Source organism: Chiroxiphia lanceolata, chromosome 5, assembly GCF_009829145.1.
Source record: "Chiroxiphia lanceolata isolate bChiLan1 chromosome 5, bChiLan1.pri, whole genome shotgun sequence".
In the NCBI taxonomy this organism is placed as follows: domain Eukaryota; kingdom Metazoa; phylum Chordata; class Aves; order Passeriformes; family Pipridae; genus Chiroxiphia; species Chiroxiphia lanceolata.
In genome coordinates, this window is record NC_045641.1 from 75251357 (window position 1) to 75272298 (window position 20942).

The 20942-nt window shown below is 44.0% G+C and overlaps 1 long non-coding RNA gene across 1 annotated transcript; it reads right to left on the minus strand.

Moving 5' to 3' along the window:
* Positions 1-11897: 11897 nt before the first annotated feature.
* On the minus strand, positions 11898-14550 carry LOC116787380. Its single transcript, XR_004357279.1, has 4 exons — positions 14455-14550; positions 12649-12736; positions 12399-12460; positions 11898-12207 (listed from the first exon to the last, which is right to left on the minus strand). It is a non-coding gene; the product is annotated as an uncharacterized LOC116787380 (long non-coding RNA).
* Positions 14551-20942: the final 6392 nt, after the last annotated feature.

The window sequence follows — 20942 nt, forward strand, 5'->3', positions numbered from 1 at the left end:
ATTGCAGGTGGTTTTTAAAGACAAATTTGTCGGTTCTGATTTTTGTCTCCAAGAATGTTGATAGACCGTGGGTTCTGTTTTGGGGTATTTTGCTGTGTGGGTCACCCATGTTGCCAACTCAGAGCAAGGACTCAAAAGACTGCCCAGGAGGTTAATGATAAACCTCTCAAGATCTCAGATGGACATGTGGCTGTTATTTGCAGCAGTAGGTTTCAGAGCATTGCACCCTTTTGGGGTTGAACGAAGGCAGTGCTGGAGAAGTCCGGATGGGCTGGAGCTGTGACCCCAACTCCAGTGGCCTCCACAGCCTGCCCCAGCCCCTCAGGGTGTGCGAGGTTTCCTCCCAGGTGCAGAAATCCACCTGCTTGGCTCAGCTTGGCAATGGCCCTAGGAGAGGGGAGAAGTGTACCTATGGCTGCAGGAACTCAGGGAAGTGAGCAAATGGCACGAGCAGTCTGCATTCCGTTCTGCCTCATCACTGTGGGGAGAGGGAACTTTCCTTTCCAAAAACCTTGGGTGAGGATTGTCTTGCTCCTCCCGAAACAGCAAGGCAGGAGAAGGGAGGCAGAAACCCACAGTTTTCTGGGCCATTTTGCAGTGTCAGGTGACACCAGGTCAGGTTCAGAACAAAGAAGTTGCCCTGATTGCTTCAGAAACCAGCAGCATTCTGCTTGCTTGGTTTCCTCGGAAAAGCTGGCAGGTACACAGGGAATTGTGGGCTCTGTGGACCAGAGATGGAAAACCTGAGACTGAGAATGACCTCACAACATGGCACTGAGGGGAGTTCTGTGTTCTAGCTGGTGGCCAGAGAGCAACTCTTTTTATTTTAAGTGAACATATGATAAAATACTCTGCAGACCTGGGTTAAAAGGGGAAAACCTCTTTTTCTTGTGGCTTGATCCACGATGCTGGGGTTTGGGTTTGTTTTTTGTTTTTGAAGAGAACATTTGGGACTTGTCTGTTGCCATCTGTAAGGTGTCTAAATCCTCAGAGTATACACATTTCCAGTTAGTATTTCTGGGATCAGCTAGATGAACAATTCCTGTTCCCTCTGAACTTGATTGCTGGTCCCATTCAAAGGCTGCCTGAATTGTGTATAAACTTAGTTGCTCACCTGCAGTCACTCTTGTGTTGCCAGGTGTTTAAAAAAAAACAAATGAGCAGCAAATAGGCCAGAACTGCAACACACGATTCTCCTGGTGCCAGCTCCTAATTGCAGGGGGAGGTGCTCGTGTCTGCTTTCACAGATTTGCTTTTAATCAAGAAAAACTACACATCTGTGAGAAGCTAATCCTGTATGACACGAGGTGTCAGATCTCACTGCCATTATCTATTTTCACTTTAGATCTGTTGTCGGGTTATGAAGGTGTTTTTTGGTTTTTGGTTGTTTGGTTGGTTTTTTTTTAAATTTGAAGGAAAAAAAATTAATGAAAAATTATTATAAGCCAATATATTCACCTATGTAGTTTTCCTTGCCAAAATTACTGATTTTCAATAGCAAGATTTCTTTAGGTATGGCAATGCAGTTTTGGCATGACACAATGCATAATTCTTACGTTTCTCCTTGTAAAATTCCACTATGTTCATAATTTCCAGCTGATCCTCCAGAAAAATTGTGCTCTTGGCTCCTGTTTTATAAGTACAATGCAGCCCATGCCAATGGCTTGTGCTTATCTAGCTTGGTTACAAGTCTGCTTTTCCAGCCTTAGGAAACAACTGAAACAATATTGATTTGCTTCAAGGCTGCCAGTTGAACTGGCACCACAGTCGAGATTCCAGTAGCTTTCTAAGTTTGGGGGTTTTTTTCCTGGTTTATCTGCCCTTTATGTACCTTTATTAATAATAAGGGAAAAGACAATATGCTGGTTTAAGATTTTTTTTTTTTCCCCCCCATGTGATTTCAGAAAGGAAGATTTGCTGCTGTCAGTGTCATGAACTTGGTCAAATAATTTTTTAAGCAATGCTGTCACATGAGCTATTGGTGGGAACCTAAACACTCCAGCACTGTTCAGGACTCAAAAAATTCTTTGCTACCTAGAGGTGATATTTTCTTTCTTACTAGAACTTGAAAACATGTTTTGTATGAGATCTAACTTTGAGATAAAGAAATGCAAACCACTAATATTCATCTTTCAACTAAAACCATACCAAACCTATGCTTACATTTGAAATAAACAAACTACAAAGAAATCCTCTATATGGGATATAAATATAAAAAAGGTCAGGCCTAAAAAAATTATAAAAAGTAGTGAGGAAATCATAACTGGAACTGAAATTGCATTTTACAATATAGTTTTCTATTTGCTGTGTTACATGGACAAATATCCAGATCAGGTGTCAAAAAAGTAGCAAGTATGTGTGCTCACAGCTTAATGTTTTACTACGAAATTCTGACTACACACTTCGTGTATAAATAAATAATGATTCAACTAAACCAAGTTTGAAAGCTCAAAGCAATTCCTGCTAAAATAGATTGCACCTCACTACTGGAATGCTGTTAGCAGAATTTTGTTGTTTACCATATTAATTTCTTCAAACAAATTACTAATGCCCCATTTCTGCAGCCGTGAAAAGCCTTCCAGAGGCTTTTATGTACATGCAGTTTTCAACAGGCAAAAAAAGGTGGAGACAAACTTTGAATAAATGATAGAAGATACTTTTAAAAATTACAGTGAATGTGACTTTAAAATGTCAGGCCTTTCCACGTCACCTGGCAGAGCAAACATTGTTGGTACCTAAAACAAGGCAGTGTGGAAATCATACTGATGTGATAATGATGCTTTCAAGTTTCCTGTTTGGCAAGATAAGAGTCCTAAAGTATAACAACTGAGTATCTTAGGTTTTCATATTGATGTGGAAGTGGTGACTAATTCTCATCTTTTATTTATGCACATAACATGTACACATGCATCTAATCAGCTGAAAGTAAATACCAGTGTCTTCAACACAAAACATTTCCAATTTATTGATGATGTCTACAAGATTTCAACTATACCCATGCTTTAAAATTTTTTTGTTTTTCAGTGTTTCCTGGTCAGAAGTGAAAGCCTTGCTTATACGGTTCTGCCCACGTGCAGACACCTAAATCCACTTGAACAATTTTCCTTGTGAATTGGGAACTAACTTTCCCCTTTACACTGAAAGGTTTTACTCCCAGCATTTGGTCACTCCAAACTAGATAGTTAATAAATGAAGTAGGAAATAACGGTCTGACTGAGAGCAGAGACAGAAGTTTGATTAAAGGAGACAGGAGCTACATTTTGCCCAGACCATCAGGGTTTGGAAGACTACAGGGTGTTTTAAGGGTGTCTTACCAGCAAGGTGCAACTGAGCCCCAATTTATGAACCATAACATCCACAGTCTTGAAGTTTGTTTTTCCTTCAATTTATGTTAACTAACTGGTTTCAGATAACTTCTCTAAGAAGTTTAGCATGTATCAAAAATCACTAAAAATATATAGATATTATTGTCTTAAATATTTTTCCTTTTAGGTTCTGAAATAGATATTTTGAAAAATGTTTGTTTGGGGGTTTTGCTTGTTTGGGGGTTGTTATTGTTGTTTTTAGACAATTGCTACATGGGTTTCATTCCAAGTCCAAAGATCCTGACTGAAGTTTTTTGCGTACTTAGAGGGAGAGTATTGAGGATGTGTTGTGTTGAAAATAAATGGCCAATCTCTTCACCTCTTTGGGACTGGATGCAAAAGGTGACTGAAATGTAAAATACCATTGCTCAACATCTTTATAGAGCTGTGAGTAATTTGATTAATCCTTTAATGATTCATTCAGCACGGAGGTATCAAATAGTTTCTTGTCTTTTCTGTCTAATTCTGTTTCAAAGTCAGACCGGGGCTCCCTGATCAAACCCCTCCACTTGTTGGGATCCGTTCCTTATCCTGAAGCGGCTGTGCCCTGGAGGGGACACACTCAGGCAGGTGTAAATCCAGGTCCCGTAAATACCTGGAGTCTGCCAGGGAATGGCACCGAGGTACTCAGTGCCCAGAGCCAGGGCCGGGGCTCGTAAACCCCTCTGGGAGCGAAGGTGCCGCATAAACACACTGTCTCTCAGATGAGCTTTAATTCTGCAGTAGGAAACGCATTACAGAGGCTTTCGTAGCCTCCTGAGGGTGCAGCAAAGCCGGAGAAGCCCCAGAGCGTCCCTTACGGAGAGGACTAAGGAAGCCGCACGCCGGGGCCACGGGGAGGGAGCCCCGCTCCGCCCGCGGCACCGGCACGGCCGGGCCTGCGCCGGGACCTCCCTCCTCCCCCGGGCGGGACCCGATCCCGGCCCCGCTCCCTGCCCGGCACCGCCGCCTCGGCCCGGCCCGGCCCCGGGGCACAGGTGAGCGGGCAGGGCAGGGCGGACCCGGGCATCCCCTGGTGCTCCCGGGCAGGGCGGCGAAGGGGGACCCGCGGTGTTTGTCCCTGGGGGCGCGGGGGTGAGGGAGGGCTGGGAGGACTGGGCTGCCCTGCCCGCTGGGGCGGCGCTGGAAGGAGCCTCCGAACACACGAACGCCCCCTGAACAGTGCGGGTCGGGCGGCAGGTGCGTGTCCCGTCCCGCGGGCGCTGCCGGGCAGGGCGGCCGTGTCCCGGTGCGTGGGGTGTGCCCCGGTGTGTCCCGGTGCGTGGGGTGTGCCCCGGTGTGTCCCGGTGCGTGGGGTGTGCCCCGGTGTGTCCCGGTGCGTGGGGTGTGCCCCGGTGTGTCCCGGTGCGTGGGGTGTGCCCCGGTGTGTCCCGGTGCGTGGGGTGTGCCCCGGTGTGTCCCGGTGCGTGGGGTGTGCCCCGGTGTGTCCCGGTGCGTGGGGTGCGCCCCGGTGTGTCCCGGTGTGCCCGCGCTCCGCCGACGGACACACTGCCCGGGAAGGGGGTGCGGAAGGCTCGGAAAGTGTGTGCCGTGGTGTGAGGGTGGGAAGGAGCTGTGTGTGATGGGCTCTCTGTGTAGGATGCGGGCTGACCGAGCCGGGGGGTGCAATAGGTGCGTGTAACATCCTGTGCTAGGGAGTTAGCGAGCGGTAAGGCTGATCGGCAGCATCCACTCTCTTCTTTGGGATGGCCTGGTTACCTGTTCTGAAGCTTGTCATGTATTACTTGGTCAGAAGTAGGACCTTCTTTCTGAGCTTTAACTTTGTGAGGGGGAGTGCACAGAGAACACGGAGAGGAATTAATTGTCAGTGACATTTAACTTTCGCATTTTTCATAATCTCTCCCTTTTCAGGCAGCCCTTTGAATTAATAAATCTGAACACATTTGTAAAGCCCAAGTAGCTGCCAGCAGTGTAGGAGTGATTCTTTTGAGTCATTCATACTTCTGTGTTTCTTCTTTTTTTTTTTTTTCAAGTGGGATTTCACTTTGCATTTTGAAGGCTGATTTTGATCTGTGGTTCCTTGTCACAGAACAGGTTCAGTAATGTAAAATATTCCTTGGGTTCTGTGGGGTTCAGAAATGATGTCTCCCCCCAACTCTTGGTGACACACCTGTTTGCTGAACTGGCCTCTGTGGTTTCTACCCCACTGCCTGGGCAGTCTTTATTTACCCATGTGTAATGGAGAAAGGGATGTAAAGTAAGGACAGGTTACTAGTTTGTAGAACTTCATGAGTTTCTGGGTATTTGACTCTTTCCTTACGTGGTGCAGAGTGCTGGTGAACCTCTGTTCGTACTCACAGTAGTAGTAGCAACGTGTATGCTGTGAAGAACTTTAAAATGATTTCCCGTAGTGCTAAATATGTAATGGCTTTCAATGTGACTCTGAAGTAAGCTCAAACTGCTTTGCGGGTGTTGTCTGACTCTCATGATGAAACATTGCTAGTTCAGTTAGCTGGGATTTTCATTTGTGCGTTGTCTGTGAGTTGCTCTCAGATAACCACGTTACTGTCTGTAAGGCACTGTAGTGCCTTTAATTTGAGTTGAGTGGCCCCTGCTCCAGCTGCCTCAGCAAAGCCCTCATCAGCTCTCCTTTCACAAAACACAGGGCGCAGGACAGTCTGAGCGCTGTCCCTCTGCCTGCTGGGAGGAGCTGTAATGAAACCTCGCCTCCATGCAGGAATCCATGACAAAACGCCCCCTGAAAAGCACAGTGAAGGGAGGGGCTGGTGCTTGGCACCGAGACCTGCAGTGGTTCAGGGGGTGCAGCCATGCAATGCCTCCCTCTCCCATTACAGCTTGGAGGAGAGGGCTGCCTGTTGGGAAATCTGTTTCAAAATATAAATATTTACTGAAAGTAATAGGTAAAGTTGTAAAATTAAATGACCTGAAAATAGCTACTGGTTTTATGAAACAAACCTGCCCTGCTTTGACTAGACTTTCAGAGTTTTCATACTGAGAGTGTACATGGGCTGATGTTTTCTTTTAAATGCTCTGGTTTCCAGTATGCAAATAATGTAAAATTCACAGAAGAACTGGAAATCGTCAGAATGATGCTGTGTTTCTCCATTCATAGGAAAAACCCACAGTCCAAATCCATAGGATAATGTTGTATACCTTTGCCTACTACATGATTAAGAGATACCCTGGAAAATGCCTTTTTTCCGGTTAAGAGAATGCATGGGAAGGATGGGATTGAGAGAAAATTGCTTGCAGAACAGTTGGAGAGTAAAATGTAGACTAATCAGAGGGGGTATAGTTAACATATTCTGCATCAAAACTCTGTTGTTTTTTTTTTTAAATGAATGTGAATCTTGAGGTAGATAAATAACTTCATGCCAAGTGCTCTGGTGGGCAAAGAGAAAGAAGAATAATCTACATTTGCATAGAGTGCCATCAATTCACAGCATGAAAAGAGGACCTACAGCATTACTAGACAGTGAAATGGAAGTTTTCTGTAATTAGTGTTGGAATATGTGTGATTTCTGGGCCCCAGTTCCTGTACGGATCTCTTATATGGAGATGGGAAATCCTCCTGTGAAGCTCGACAGAGAGCAGCGTGGTCCTGTTTCGGGCCTGTCTGGCTGTGTGGAACCACATGGATCTTCCTTGCTGAGCAGGTTGTGGACAGGGGAAATGAGTGTTTCCTAAACTTTCTGTAGATTGAGCACTGTTTGGAGTTACCTTTTTAAGCAGTTCCCAAGGAAAACTGTCCTGCTGTACTACTGTGATTGCTGGCAGTAGCTCAGTTCCTCGGGGTCCTGGGGGGGAGGCCTGAAAGTCAGCTGTAATTATCAGCTGCAGGTGTAAATACTGTCTGTATTGCCCAGGAGGGGCTGAGCTCTGCCAGCAGTTTAAGGCAGTGGTAGTTCCCTCGCTGGGGTAAATCCCTGCAGCAGGGAATTAGAGCTGCTTCTGACTCCCCTGGAGGAAATGAGCTGCTTCCAGCTGTAAATCAGGGTCATTTGGTTTTATTGTTTTGCTTGTTATTTTTTAATAGCTTAATATTTTAATTAAGTTTTCCCCTACCTGTTTATGACTCCCACCCTTTGAATCTTCCTGTTAGTTCATTGAGAGATGCAGTTCAGGTATGAGAAACACTGGTTGGTCTGTCCTTTTTTTTTTTTTTTCCTCTTTTAAAGTCACTTGTGGTCGGATGGCAGCATTACCAGAACCTCCACTGTGGCTTGTTGCTATCATTCTACCAAATAACAGTTTACTTTTCATAAATCAACTGATTCACAAGCCCATTATTTTGGCTTAATAGTGAAATTTGATGAAATTAATGACTACTGGCATTAGGTTATTTCTGTTGTTGGGGTGAAGATCTGTACAGCTGAACAAGACTGGAGGATGTGGGATTGTTTTTGTAAACAATTCTTAAAGTCTGCTAGTACTTCCAGTAAAATAAACCTTAGTTTTTTATCCAAGATACTTTAAAGTGACGAGGGAAGAGGGAATGCTAAACGTTGAAATTTCAAAATGCAAACAGCTAAACTTGGTCTCATAGTTGTTTCTCCATTTATTCATTCATTTTATTTGCTGATATTTTAACACAGTACACAGAAGCTTAGGAGGAAAAACTGTCAATCCTGAGTTGAGTGTTGGTTGGCTTGATGAAAGGAGTTCACCTAGTGCAGTGTGCTGGTGAGCACAGGCTGTGGGCTGGCAGTGCCACCTATACTCACCAGCAGCCTGGGACTCACACGGGCTCACAACAGGCTGCAATAGGCATTAAAGATCCAGCTGCTGGTTTGCTGGCCTCTGTTTGTTAGTCATATCTCCCTTTGTTTAGTTCCTAAAGAGAGTGCCTGTGTCTGCATTAAGAATGGAACTGAGCTTCTCCTGACAAATGAGAAAAAATGTTGATTTTTCTGCACAGATGTGTCTCTACCTTTGTTCAGAATGTGGCCAGATAGCAGTTTCTGTGTAGGGACAAATGTAAAGAGCCCTGTTTACAATGTGAGTCGTCTCCCTAGAAGGCAGGCTGTCCCATGGAGCTCCTCTCAGTGGGGCAGGGATGGTCAGGCCGTCTCTTGGTCCAAGCAGCTCCTTGGAGTTCTGTGCTCCCAGTTCCCCCTTGGCTCACAGGCAGTTCTGTTCTGGGCTGCTTTGGGTTTCACTTGCTGAAGGCTCCTGCACTGCTCTGCTAATGTGACCTGGTGTAGCTGCTGAATCAAAACTGCCTTGGCTGGCTGAAATGTTTTCATAGGCTTTTTAAAAGGTCAGTTTGCTGAGTCTTACCGTTATGAAGACTCAGTGTCCTTCTTTTGCCATACTTTGATAGTGAATGATATTTTAATGCATATTTAAGCCTGAATTCTGTCATGTGTTAATTTATCACTGCTTTGCTTGTGTGACAACAAGATTATCCTCCAAGTGGAATTTCAGCATGGATAGGAATGTATTGACACTTTGCAGGACCTAGTTCAGCAAGCCTTGGCTGCACGTGTCGGGACTCTGAAGCCTGTATGTGGAAATGGAACCACCTCATTGTTGGCTGAATGTGTAGAAACAAGCAAAAAATACTGCTTTGGCTTCCACATGGTACACTAGAAAAAGCTGTTCCTACATTCCAGGATTAAGTTATGAAAAATTATTTCAAACTCTTTGGAATTGTCACTCCGGTGAGTTTAAAACCAGTTGCTTTCATTGTATGTCATGGTTCTACTAGTCATTGCCCCTTCCTTCTCAACGGAGGTCACTGTTGATGATGTCAGTGTTTTGACTCCCCTTATTTGCTTTGTGTACCCTTAAAATAAACTAAAGGAGTCCTTTCAGTAGGGATGTCATGTCTGGTGATGAATGGCTGCTTAACAATACATACTGACAGAGTTCTGCTGCAACCCGGCTCTCAGTTGTCTTATTTATATAACATTTTTCACGTCGGAGAAGCTAGACAGCCAGCAGAGGTTACAAAAACATTGCAGCTGAGTCATGTGCCGGGAGTGAAGGCTGCCCTCTGCTCGGGTAGTGTGGACACAGGCAGAGTTATCTGTACCCTACTGGGGATACTGGGCAGAAGCACACAGAGACAAAGTGGGGGCACCCACTCCACTCACAGCAGCTTTTCTGTTTAGCAACAGCTGAAGTGTTGCAATGGATAGAGAAACTGAGGAGGTGTTGGCTCCTTAGGATACATGGGGAATACTGAAATGCAGCTCCTCTGGTTTCATCCTCATTTTGTAACCTTTCAGAATTCTTAAAACGGCTTTTAAGATGCTGAAATAGCAGATAGCACAGTTATTTAATTTGCTGGCATGTAAGGGAAGTTAGAACTGTATTTCCTTAGCTGGTCTAAGTTGTTAAAATAGTTAATGAAATGGATATGCAAAAATTCCTAAGGGTGGCAGAACCTGTTTCAGGAGCACGTCCTGGGCACAGAACTTGTACTGGAGCTGTCCAGAATGGTGTCTGGGTGTAAACTGGTGTGTCCCTGCCCTGTGACAGTGAGGTGTGAAGGACAAAGGCAGGGAAATGAGACACTGAGTGGCCCCTAATAAACATGGCACAGGCTTCCATTACAAACTGCACAGGTTGCAATGCCAACACTGTTTCTAAATGCCTTCTGTGGTATATTTTTTCAATGTTTGGAAAAGCGAGGGACGGTCAAAATTCTTTTTTCCTCTTTAGTGAAAAGCATGCTGAAATGCTATACCTTCCTTTTTGATTCCAGACACGTGATTCTCGTAATTAATTCATGTAATTCACTGGATTTAATGGCTTTACCTTCTGAGCTTTGTGTGTTGGTCATGCCCCTGCATCCAACTCTTTCCTTAGGAAATCTCTGTATATTAGTCCTAATTTTTTGCTTCTTCAGAAGTGATGTTTGCAATGTATTGTATTTCTCTTAAAATAAATGTAGGGAAAATAATGCTGTTGTTTCTCTAATTGGAATGGCATCATCTGTTATAAAACCAAATGCTTCCCTTTGTCCTTTGACCTGTGTATTGCTCAAATTTAAAACTCTCTTGTTGTTGGCCTGAGATCAGCGCTGTTCATAAAATGTCGGAGGTGGAGAAGACAGAAAAAGGAATAGTTGTTTTATGTGGAGGAAGATGGTAGCTCTTTGTAGGTTTTGCTAGAACATTTGATGCTTTTATGAGGTATAAAATGACATCAAGCGATTTTTGTTCCATTTGCCTCCCAGTCTTCTACCCCTCCCTGTTTCTGCCCCGTTCTAGTGCTGTGTGCTGCCTGCCCCAGCAGTGATGCCTGAAGGAGCCCTGCAGGGTGGCTTTCACTTGGTTGGTTAGTAGGGGTGGAGTAGGATGATGCTTTCAATCTTCCTCTTCCACTAGAAGGCAGTCACTTGTGCATCTCCCTTGGTACTTGGCTGGGGGTGGGAAACCCACAGATGGGCTTTCTGGGCAGGAAGGGCAGTTGGGAAGGGTTAGTGGCTGTGGAGCAAGAGTGGTTATCCATTTGCAGTGACACCTACTGCCTGTTCCAGGGAGTTTGTCACACTGACTGGCACTGGGGATGCTCACTTGTGTAGCACAGCCAAGCAAACCCGATCATGGGAGCACTTCTTTTGAAATCCATCAGTGCTGGCTCATAGGACAAGGCTACAGTCTTAAAAAAAATCCAGTTGAGGCATTGTGACTGGGTAAAATAGCAGGAAACTATTGACTAACTCTGAAAAACATCTTAAGAGTGCATGGTGCTGCAGCCACTGCCAGGGTGAGTGCCCCAGCCCAGAGGTCATAGCAGGCGTGTTCCAGGGGTTCTCTGCTGGTTTGCAGTTGGTACTGTGGCCACACTTGCTGATTTGGAGGTTTGGGGAAGGGAGAGAAAAAAAAAAAGAAATATCTTTGCACTGTGTATTTATTTTTCATATGAAAAGAAATTATGTATAACAGATAGAAAATACTTATGATGAATGTAGTTCTTAACCTAATCTTCGGAATCTGTTGATCAGTGTCTTGAAAGTATTCTCCACGGGAGAGTATTAATCTAAATATCTCTGAAAGTAATTAAATCCAGACTCTCTAGCATATAAGGACTGCTTATTTCATTAGAAATGTAGAAAAATAGGAAGTCATTACTTTAAAAAGTCAGTTGTTAAATTTAACATGGCCTGCTTTGTATTTAGCATTGAATCTTGCTGTATTTATGTAAAGGGTTTAAAACAAAATTTATGTATTAGATGCAGATTTTCTAGGCAATGATTTTTTTCCTCAAGTCTAAAGCAATTTGCTTCGTTCTAATTTATTTTATTCATTTTACTACAAAGCAGTTTGTGGCAGCACTTCAGTTACCAGATAATTTTTTTTCATGGATTTATCACTTTTTTTCCATAAACACGTAGCTCTGGTTGTAGATGGGTACTGTGGTTTCTGTCTAGGAGCACTTGTTCCCTGCTGAGATACTGAAAAGTAGGTCTTTAAACATGACACAGAAAAGCTTTGCAGGTTAAAAGGCCTTAATTTAAGATTTTCTTGACTTTAAAAGTGGAGAGATTAATCAGTATTCACATTTATTCTTTATTTTAAATATAATCTATTTTGAATTGTCCAGGAGTTAAACCTGGTGCACTTTGAAACATTGGCATATGAAATCATTGTCCCACTGCCATTGCAGAAGGTTGTAGAGTTATGGAAAGCACAGTCGAGGTGTCAACCTGAACTGTCACTTAAGTGTCACCCAGAGCAGGATCCGTAGTTAAGTTTGTCACTGTTTGTCTTGAAACAGCTCCTGGTAAAAGGTCAGAGGCCTCCCAGCAGGAACTGGTGCTGCAGGTCCACAGGTCCTGAGGATCCTTAGCTCTGAACAGGGTCAGAACACGCTGTGATCTTACGGGATCAGTGTTGTCCTGCAGGTTCTACCCAAAGGAAAACTGAAACTGGAAAAAAGGATGGTTTGCACCTGTAAAATCTAACATGTATCTGTACTGTGGAATTCTGAAGGGATTCCCTGCATTGGAAATGCCCAGAAAAAGAGGCCTCACTGGAAAAGTCTTCTCACCAAAGAGAAATCACAGCTTTAAAACGAAAAACTTAAAACTTCAGGTTTTGGTTATAACAATAAGCTTACTTGCTCTAGGGTCCTGTTTTCCTAGCTGGATTACATCTCAGGAAGGCATCCAAAAGCAGATACTTTTCACAAAAAAGGAAAAAAAAAAAGGCTTTACTGAAAACCTGGTTTATTGCTGAGGAACAGCTTCCATGGAAAAATTTTGACTAGGTCTATCTCAAAACTAGGAAAATATAAATTTATTCATTTTTTATTCCTGAGGCATCCAGAATTAGGCATTTTGCTCTTTCTGCAGTCACAACATACATACCTTGAGAGCAGTAATAGATTTCCTGTAATAGATTTCAGTGTAATAGATTTCCTGTCCAGGGTCCAGTTGCTGTGTGTTACTCTTGGATCTGTTGGATAACACGAAGTGTGCTTAATAACAAAGCCTGCCAGTTCCCTTCCCTCTGCTCTTCCCCTCTCGGCAGATTACCAGAGTTATCTTCGATTTCTTGGGTCTTTGTTAACCTCTTCTGCCAAAGAATGTGCTCTGATTGCACTGGCTGGAGAGAAGAGAAAGCTGAAGGATGAGTTTGGTGCTGCTCTTTGTGGGGAGCAGTGCTGTGTCCCCTGCACCCGCACAAACACACCGGGGTGTGCTGCTCATGGGGTCATGAGCTACAAGGGACCACAAGGACCATCCAGTCCAACCCCTGCCCAGGACACCCCAACAATCCCACCCTGTCCCTGAGAGCGTTGTCCAAATCCTCCTGGAGCTCTGGCAGCCTTGGTGCTGTGCCCACTGCCCTGGGGAGCCTGGTCAGTGCCAACCACCCTCTGGGGGAAGAACCTTTCCCTGATATCCAGCCTAAACCTCCAGTGTCCCAGAGACCTGGTACTGATGACATGGAACATCAGGCTCTATGCAGCACTATCTCCTTCCTATCTGCTTTTCTCAGTTGAACCCGAGCCAGGTGTGATGGTAACACATTCCCTTGGGACACAACTGGGATATGCCCTTCCAAGGGAAGGGTGAGGTATCTCAGGGAAAGGTGGTGCAGCTGTGTCAGGGGCATGGGAGTCTGAGCTAACGGGGCACTTACCATGCAGTTTTGAAGCTTGTTCTGGGCTCCCAAACATATATGAAATCTTACATATAATTAAAAGAAATTGTTTAAAAAAAAATTGGTGGAGAGAAATGACACATTGCAGTAGACCTGTTAATGAGACTAGAACAGCAAGGGAGATTGCAGATGCCCAACCTTCTCTGCAGGTGTCTAATAGACACCTGTGTGCCTGAAATGCTGTTCTGTGTGCCTGAAATGCTGTTCTGTGTGCCTGAAATGCTGTTCTGTGTGCCTGAAATGCTGTTCTGTGTGCCTGAAATGCTGTTCTGTGTGCCTGAAATGCTGTTCTGTGTGCCTGAAATGCTGTTCTGTGTGCCTGAAATGCTGTTCTGTGTGCCTGAAATGCTGTTCTGTGTGCCTGAAATGCTGTTCTGTGTGCCTGAAATGCTGTTCCCCTTTCCCAGTTATACCCAGTTGCCTGTAAGAGTCGTTCCTGATCTCCAGAAGTTTCTCTCCCGTGTTCCCAGTCTGTGGTCGCTGCCGTGTTCCCGCTGTGGGGTGTGTGGGGTACAGCTCCAGCCAGGCCATGGATGTGGTGCAGGAGGCTCCCCCAGCCCCTCTTTGCCTCCTTGAGTAGAAACCTGTCCTTGTAAACTCAGCAGCAACAGCAAATTCCGGACAAAGCTGCCCCTGGGCTCTGGCACCCCCGGAGGGCACTGCCAGCTGCGGGCACTCCTTTGTGCTGGCTCCAGAGGGGCCAGGGCCTGCCTGGGCAGCCACAGGGGCAGCTGTGTCCCTGCCACAGCCAGAACCTGCCCGTCTGTTCTTCCTCTCACAAACGGAACGGGCGAGCATGTTTGTGTGATTTCAAATCCACTTAAAGTTCATGGGTTTGAAATCAAAACCAGAACTCAAACCTTACGAGGTTTGTGTTCTGTTAGGAGCTGGCCTTTGGCCAGGGCACGTCTGTTCCTTTAACTTTTTATCCCTGGAATCAAATACATGCCAGTTTGCTGTACCAGGTCACTCGTACTGCTTTATATTCCTTTCCTTGCATCTTTTACCTCTGTTCCGTTGCCTGCATTTCTGGGTGTTAGGAAGTTGTTGTCATGGGTGTTTGCTCTCCTGAGCACAGGACTGTCTTGCCTCTTTGCCTTGTGTTTCACTGTTTTCAGGGCTCAGTGTTTGCCTTCTGGCCTGTTCCTCTGTGCATTTAAGGCAGTAAACAAAGGATGAAACCCATTCTGTGTGAGGGCTCTGTTTTGGATTGTCTAGCTTTGAACATGGACTGAAATAAAGCCCTGACTCCTGTGCCCTGCAGAGGTTTGATTTACCCACCCTGGGCTGCCCAGACAGGGAGGTGGCACAGTCACAGCAGCTCTGCAGGGCACTGAGGAACAGGATCTTTCCTGCTGCAAATACGTGATTTTTGGGCTTTTTCCTTTAAACCTTCTGCCTCCAGTGCAGATCCCTGTGTGTGATGCAGGTGCATGGAATGCCATGCAGGACATAACAGCTTGCAGATTGACTGAAAACTCTTCTGCAGTGTTGTATGTGATAGGTTAACTCAGCAGTAGTCTATTGATTCCATATTGACTTTTTTCCTTTCGATAGTTGCACCTATTAAAAAAATTAAACTGAGCAGGTTTCCGTGTATCTATAAACAAGAGATGCATGTGTTATTATTTGTTGTTATTGGCATATTGTAGTTAGGAGGCATTTTTAAGAGGTAATATGTTGTTTTAATAAATTATATCCATGCTTTCTTTTGGTGAGCAGGAAAGTGTTTATTTTTCAGTATTTTATACTGCGAGGTGATTATGGGAACCTGCTGTGATCGTAGCAGTTCATATAAATATAATGTCTTTGATCACAATTATCTGTGAATCAGATGCAATTTTCTTGAGTCCATTTGTTTTTTACAGACGTCTGATCAAAAGCTTACAAATAACTTGGTCTGTCACTTGTGATACCATCTAAAATAGAGATTATTTCAATTGCAGTGGGAATTTCATGGTGCACGTATGTTCTCTGAGTCTGAGTGCAGGAGGTAGGATTTTTGACATCAGTGCTTGTGATTATGAACTTCAAATATGCTTGCAGTGTGATTCTGTATTTTAACTGTTTAAATGAGTGAACTTGCTGTAACTCACTGCAATGTCTCAGGAAGCACTGCCCAGCACATCTGTGGGAGTACTCTTTTTAAACTAGTGTATTGATTATAAATATTACTGATTTTACTGTAGATTAAAAGGACTATGAAACTTTTAAGTTTTAATATGGAATCCTTGCACTGGATGTTCTTTGTTGAAACCATTCCCTGTTTCTCTATTTTACTTCAACCTGAGAAAATAGTGAAAAGCAGTTCCACTTCACTTAAAAACAAACAAACAAACAAAACAAACAAACAAACCAAACACAAACCCAAAACAAAGGGAGCTATTTCTCTTACAAGGTTGATGGTTGCAGCATTAGGTGTTCCATTTGAATACTTTTTAAAACAGATTTAAGCAAAACTGTGCCAATTCTGTATACAGTTGCTTAAGAGTTATATTTGCTGCCATAAGCAGCAGCATCAAAGTATGTGAAGAGCTGAAATTTTAAACAGCAGAAAAGGTTATTATTCAGGCAGCCATTAAAATTTCCACTGGGATTTTCAGTGGCTGTGTTACATATGAAAAACGTTTGGAGATGATCTTACCGACTTATATTGGTTTTCTCAAATTTCAGTGATTTAAGACAACAAAATGGTGGCAGGAGGTGTCACTTAAAAAAATTACATTAACACCACTTTGGGGTTGATGGTTTTCTGCTTTAGCTGTTACTGATGTCCCTTTTTTCCTGTTCTTGTTCCCACTGGTGATGTATTGCAGGAGGTCTGTGATCACAAATTCCACCTTAACTTTTAGAGAAGGGTTAAGTCGGGGGTTAGGATTTGTAGATATCTGTACCACCAAAGGCAGGTTTCTCCCCATGCTCGGCCCCCCACCTCCTCTAATGTTTTAGACTTTTACCATGTTTCCTCTAAGGGCTTTGGATCAAAACTGGGATAGAGTTGCTGGGTTTAAATAGCAGATCTCTAATAAGAGCTATTGTTCACTCTCCTGCCAGCTGTTCTGTACCAGTCTGGGCAGTGGATTGTAGTCAGTAGATGTTATAAATCATGTTATTTGTCTTTTGCCAACTTTACCCCTTTCTCAAGAAAGAAGCTGCCAGTCTGAATGTTAAAAGACCCTCTGTGAAGAGCAGAAAACTTATGATAGCCTGGAAAAGGGCAAGTGGGGGGAATCAGCAAAAGAATATATAAACTAGGGAGAGTGCACAGCCACTGCTGTTTATTTTGAAGATGGCTCTTGGTTTGATGTGCATACATAAGAGTGATGGATATGAACCTGGGATGAAGTTCATCTCTTTAAATGATGATTAAACAAGCAATTTCAATCACAAATTATGTGTCACCCTGTCTATAATCTGCCCATTCACTTTACAAAGTAAAGGAGGCAGCTGATTAAATTTAGCTGGCGTGGTTTTTTGCCTGCTGTCTAGACAATTGGCCTGGTTCCCATTGCTCTGGTCTCTGCTCTCTCTTGGTTGAAGGCCCACTAGGCCACTTAACCATTGCTGTCCTTTGGACAGTGTGTTCCCGAGGCTGACAAAGAGCATGTGGGGCTGGGCTTCCCTTCCTCCTGGGTCATTAGCAGAGAACGTGGGACCAGCAAAGATGCACACATGGAGGGTGTCCTGTTCCAGTGAGCTGGATCAGCTCTGGAGCCAGCTCTTCCTGCTCTGCTGCCCCTGGAGCTTCGATCCCACCTGTCAGCTGCTGTCACTGCAGCAGCAGTGTATGGATTCCATGGGGTCTCCTTCCAACTGGAGTTTGTACCTATATTAGAGGGCAGTGAAGCAAAGGCAAACAAACCCAGACACTGCTCCCCACCCCTTGCCATCAACAGCAAACCCATTGTACAAATGGTTCTCACCTTGAGCACCTGTCCCCAGGTTCTCTGGGTGTATTGCCCTCTGCATGCACGGACCCAGGGGTACGGATGTTTCTTACTGGGGCCCACTGCAACAATATTCTCTCACTCCAAATGCCCCAGTGCATCTGCTGTGCTGGTTTGTAGCACCCTGAGGGTGCACTGTTCTGTTTTGCTGATTGCTGTTACTCCAAGTTAAAACTGCAGAGGGAGGGATTAGCTGGGGGGTAAAGTGGAGCTTGGTTTGGAGTGAACTCGGAGTATAAGCTGATCATTTAACACAGAAAGCACTTGGAAATTTGGGCTGCTCTTACATGCAAGGGATTGTGGTTGTTGCAAGCCAGCTGAGATTTGCCTCAGTCAGCAGGAGCTGGTCAGTGCAGTGCTGAGCCCCAGGGTGTCTTGGCACTCTGTCTGCAGGTGGGAATTCTGCTCCTGGCATTTCCCTAGTACCACTACAGCTCCCTGCACTATGGGAAGTTGGGTCCAGCCAGCAGGCAGGACTTACTTTGTAGAATGGATACAGGAGGCACTGGAAATTGAATTTGCATGAGGTACCAGGAGGATTCAGATGAAGCTGCGCTTTGTGTCCAGGTCATCCACAATCAAAGATCTAATTTTTCCTCTGGAAACCTAGGCATCCTAGTGGATGCCTATTTTTACCTATATAACTGGTTTCCATTGTGATTTTTCTTTAGAAGTCCCCAGTAGCCCAAAGTGTGGTGTTGTGGTGTGATCTTTGCCCTGGTAACTCGGTGTGGGTTCTGACATGACACTGTGCAAGGTTCACCTCTCGTGTGAGCAGTTGTGTGCTGAGCATCCACACAGTCAGTCAGTCAGCAGTTTAAAACTGGAGGGATTTGTTAAGGAATCTGTAGCAGCCAATGGTTTCATGCTGTCTGGGTCCATTTTCCTGATGGCAGGGGGTGTGAAGGTTTTCTGTGGGTTTGTTCTGGTTTGCCGTGTTTCGCTCACAGGCTCAGCCCAGGCTGTGCAGGTCCCATGTGGTTTGTGTTTAACCCTCTGTACCTGCTGCACAGTGTGTCCTGAGCACGGCAACGTGAAATGGCACTCAGGAAAGTCAACTCAGAGGTATCCCCCCCCTTTTATTCCCCCTATTGTGTTGATTCTCCTGTGCTCCTACTAATCCTGCTGGCAGAGCTGTGTTTGCCCCAGCTCAGTTCCATTTGGCCCCACCTCACAGTGAGCTCACACCAGAGCTCCTCTGAACACCACGGGTTGAAGTTCTTGGTGATCTGATGGCCTTTTCTGTCTCTTTCCTTACTGTCACTCACATTTCTAGTGTTTGGCCTCACAAATGCTTTGCAGAAATACTTTGCACCTCCCTGAAATATCTACCTTTTGGTCTTCAGTTAAGGTTTTAATTGTTTTTAAGGCAAGTGTCATAGTTATTTTTTTTCTTTCCTCTCTTCAGAAATGAAAAGTGAATATTTTTCAGGTGCACTTTGCCCTTCTTACATAAAGGAATTAGCTTCTGCTTTGCCCTTTTTTGGTTTCTGAGTTGGACACAAGCTTGTGCAGAGGTAGTTCTTTGACTCTTGTTAATAAATAGAAGACATTATGTGGCTTCTGGATATTTTGTGCGAATTACATAGGTTGAATTTCTTACCATGGAAAGGAAACACTGAATAGTTAGCTTCTAATTCCAAACAAGGATTAATGCAGTAAGGAAGACAATATCCTCTTTAAAATCTATTTTTGTCTTTCCCTCCAATTTTGCTATACAGCTTCCAGACCTTCCCCCAGACCCATCCTGCCTGGCTTCCTGTTGCAAATGTGAGGAAACACTTGCACATATCCTCACGAAGCAGCTTTATGTATTTTGTTGGCCATTGCACTTCATTTTCATGGCTTTATTTGCAGGTTAGACCCTCCTGGAGAAAAAATAAAATCAGTTTTGCTACAGCAAAATGAGATTTTTAAATTAATTGGGACTTTTTTGGCTTAGAGGGTAACACAGGCATGCTTCCAGTGAGGATAATGTTTAAAACTGCGTATCATGAGCTAGGAGGAAAAAAAGGAAGGCTACTTTTGAACCAAACTTCATATTGTGTTGTGTGAGAGATTCCACATGTTGTTACTTCATACAAATGTTTTCTCACAAGGAAGAGAACAAAGTATGAAATTCAAAAGAATGTAACAATAAAACATATGGATTAAAAAAAAAAAATCTGTCAGCTTAAATGAGCAATATCATTCTTTAGCTTGCCTCCAGTGGGTCTGAGATGTTTGTAGGCTGTTTTAAAATATGAGGAGTTCATTCTAGGACAAAGAACATTTTCTGTTTTTTTTTACGTCTTCCTCTGTAAATCATTGGGGGGGGGAGAGAGAAAAAAGAGTGGAATTATGCTCTGGACGCTGATGCCTTTGCATTTTTGGCATTATGCCTTTTTACTGTTTTATTGTCTATTTTGGCTGAACTTGAAGTTCCAACCATGCTCCCTGCCAAAAAGGGGAAAAAAAAAGTCAGGTCCTTTAAGGATACTGAAAAATGAAGCCAGTTTTTGAATCCGCCACGTCCTGTAAGCAAATAAAAATGAATCTCTATGGAGCTCAGACGTTACTTCCTGTTCTCCTTTGGATTCCAAGCAGGAATGGAGCAATTTTTCTCTGCATCCAAAAAAAAAAAAAAAAAAAGGAGGGGGGAAGGGGGAGTAGAGGGTTTAAAAGCAACATAGGAGAAGTCTTCGAGAGGCTTCGATGTGTCTGACATTTAAAACACGTGTGAAGCGTTTCACACGTAAGGATGAGCTGTCTGCACTTGGGACACGAGGCAGGAACCTCCTGCCCCGGTGCTCCTGTGCTGAGACAATGGTCATGTGAAAAACACACAGGGTTTTTGGTTGTGGTTCCTTTTCTGCTGGTTCTGTAGCCATTGCTTACTGAGCTTGCAAATGTTTCAGTCTCAATAGCATTTACTGATTCCTTAAGGCATGTGACAGTGATCAAGATGATCCTACTTGTGGCTTCCTGAGGAGACCAAAATGAGAGGAGAAGCAGGAGGGGGGAAGGAGAGAGAGAGGGAGAGATGCCCTTTCCAGATGAGCTAATTAGGATTTTGGTACGGTGATCTGTGTATTGTGATAACTGTTCCATCAGCAGAGTTCTCCATTTTTAGGTGCTGCAGTTGCCCAACTTCTGAATGACTGAAGAAAATATCCCAATGTAAGATAAACTGCTAGCACAAAGTAGACTTCTGGATTTTTGCCACTGTGAAATTAGGAGTAACTGTAACCCAAGCAGACCAGCCAAGCTTGAAATTCACTGTGGACAAATGTTCTTTGTGCATAATTCTAGAGGAAACTATTTTTGGTAGTGAATGAATATATGTAATCATTAACACATGATGGGGCCACTGTAAAGGCATCAGGCTGCAGCATGAATGCTTCCAGCACCCAAGAGGTGCTGTTGTATTTTACTTCATAAACTCCCTGAAATGTTCCATTACTTTTTTTTTCTGTGTTTCTTAAGTTTACATCAATAAAGCAACTTTAAAATTAAAATTATTTTTAGGAGAATAGGCTTGATTTCTTCAAAAGAGACAAAATGATGTA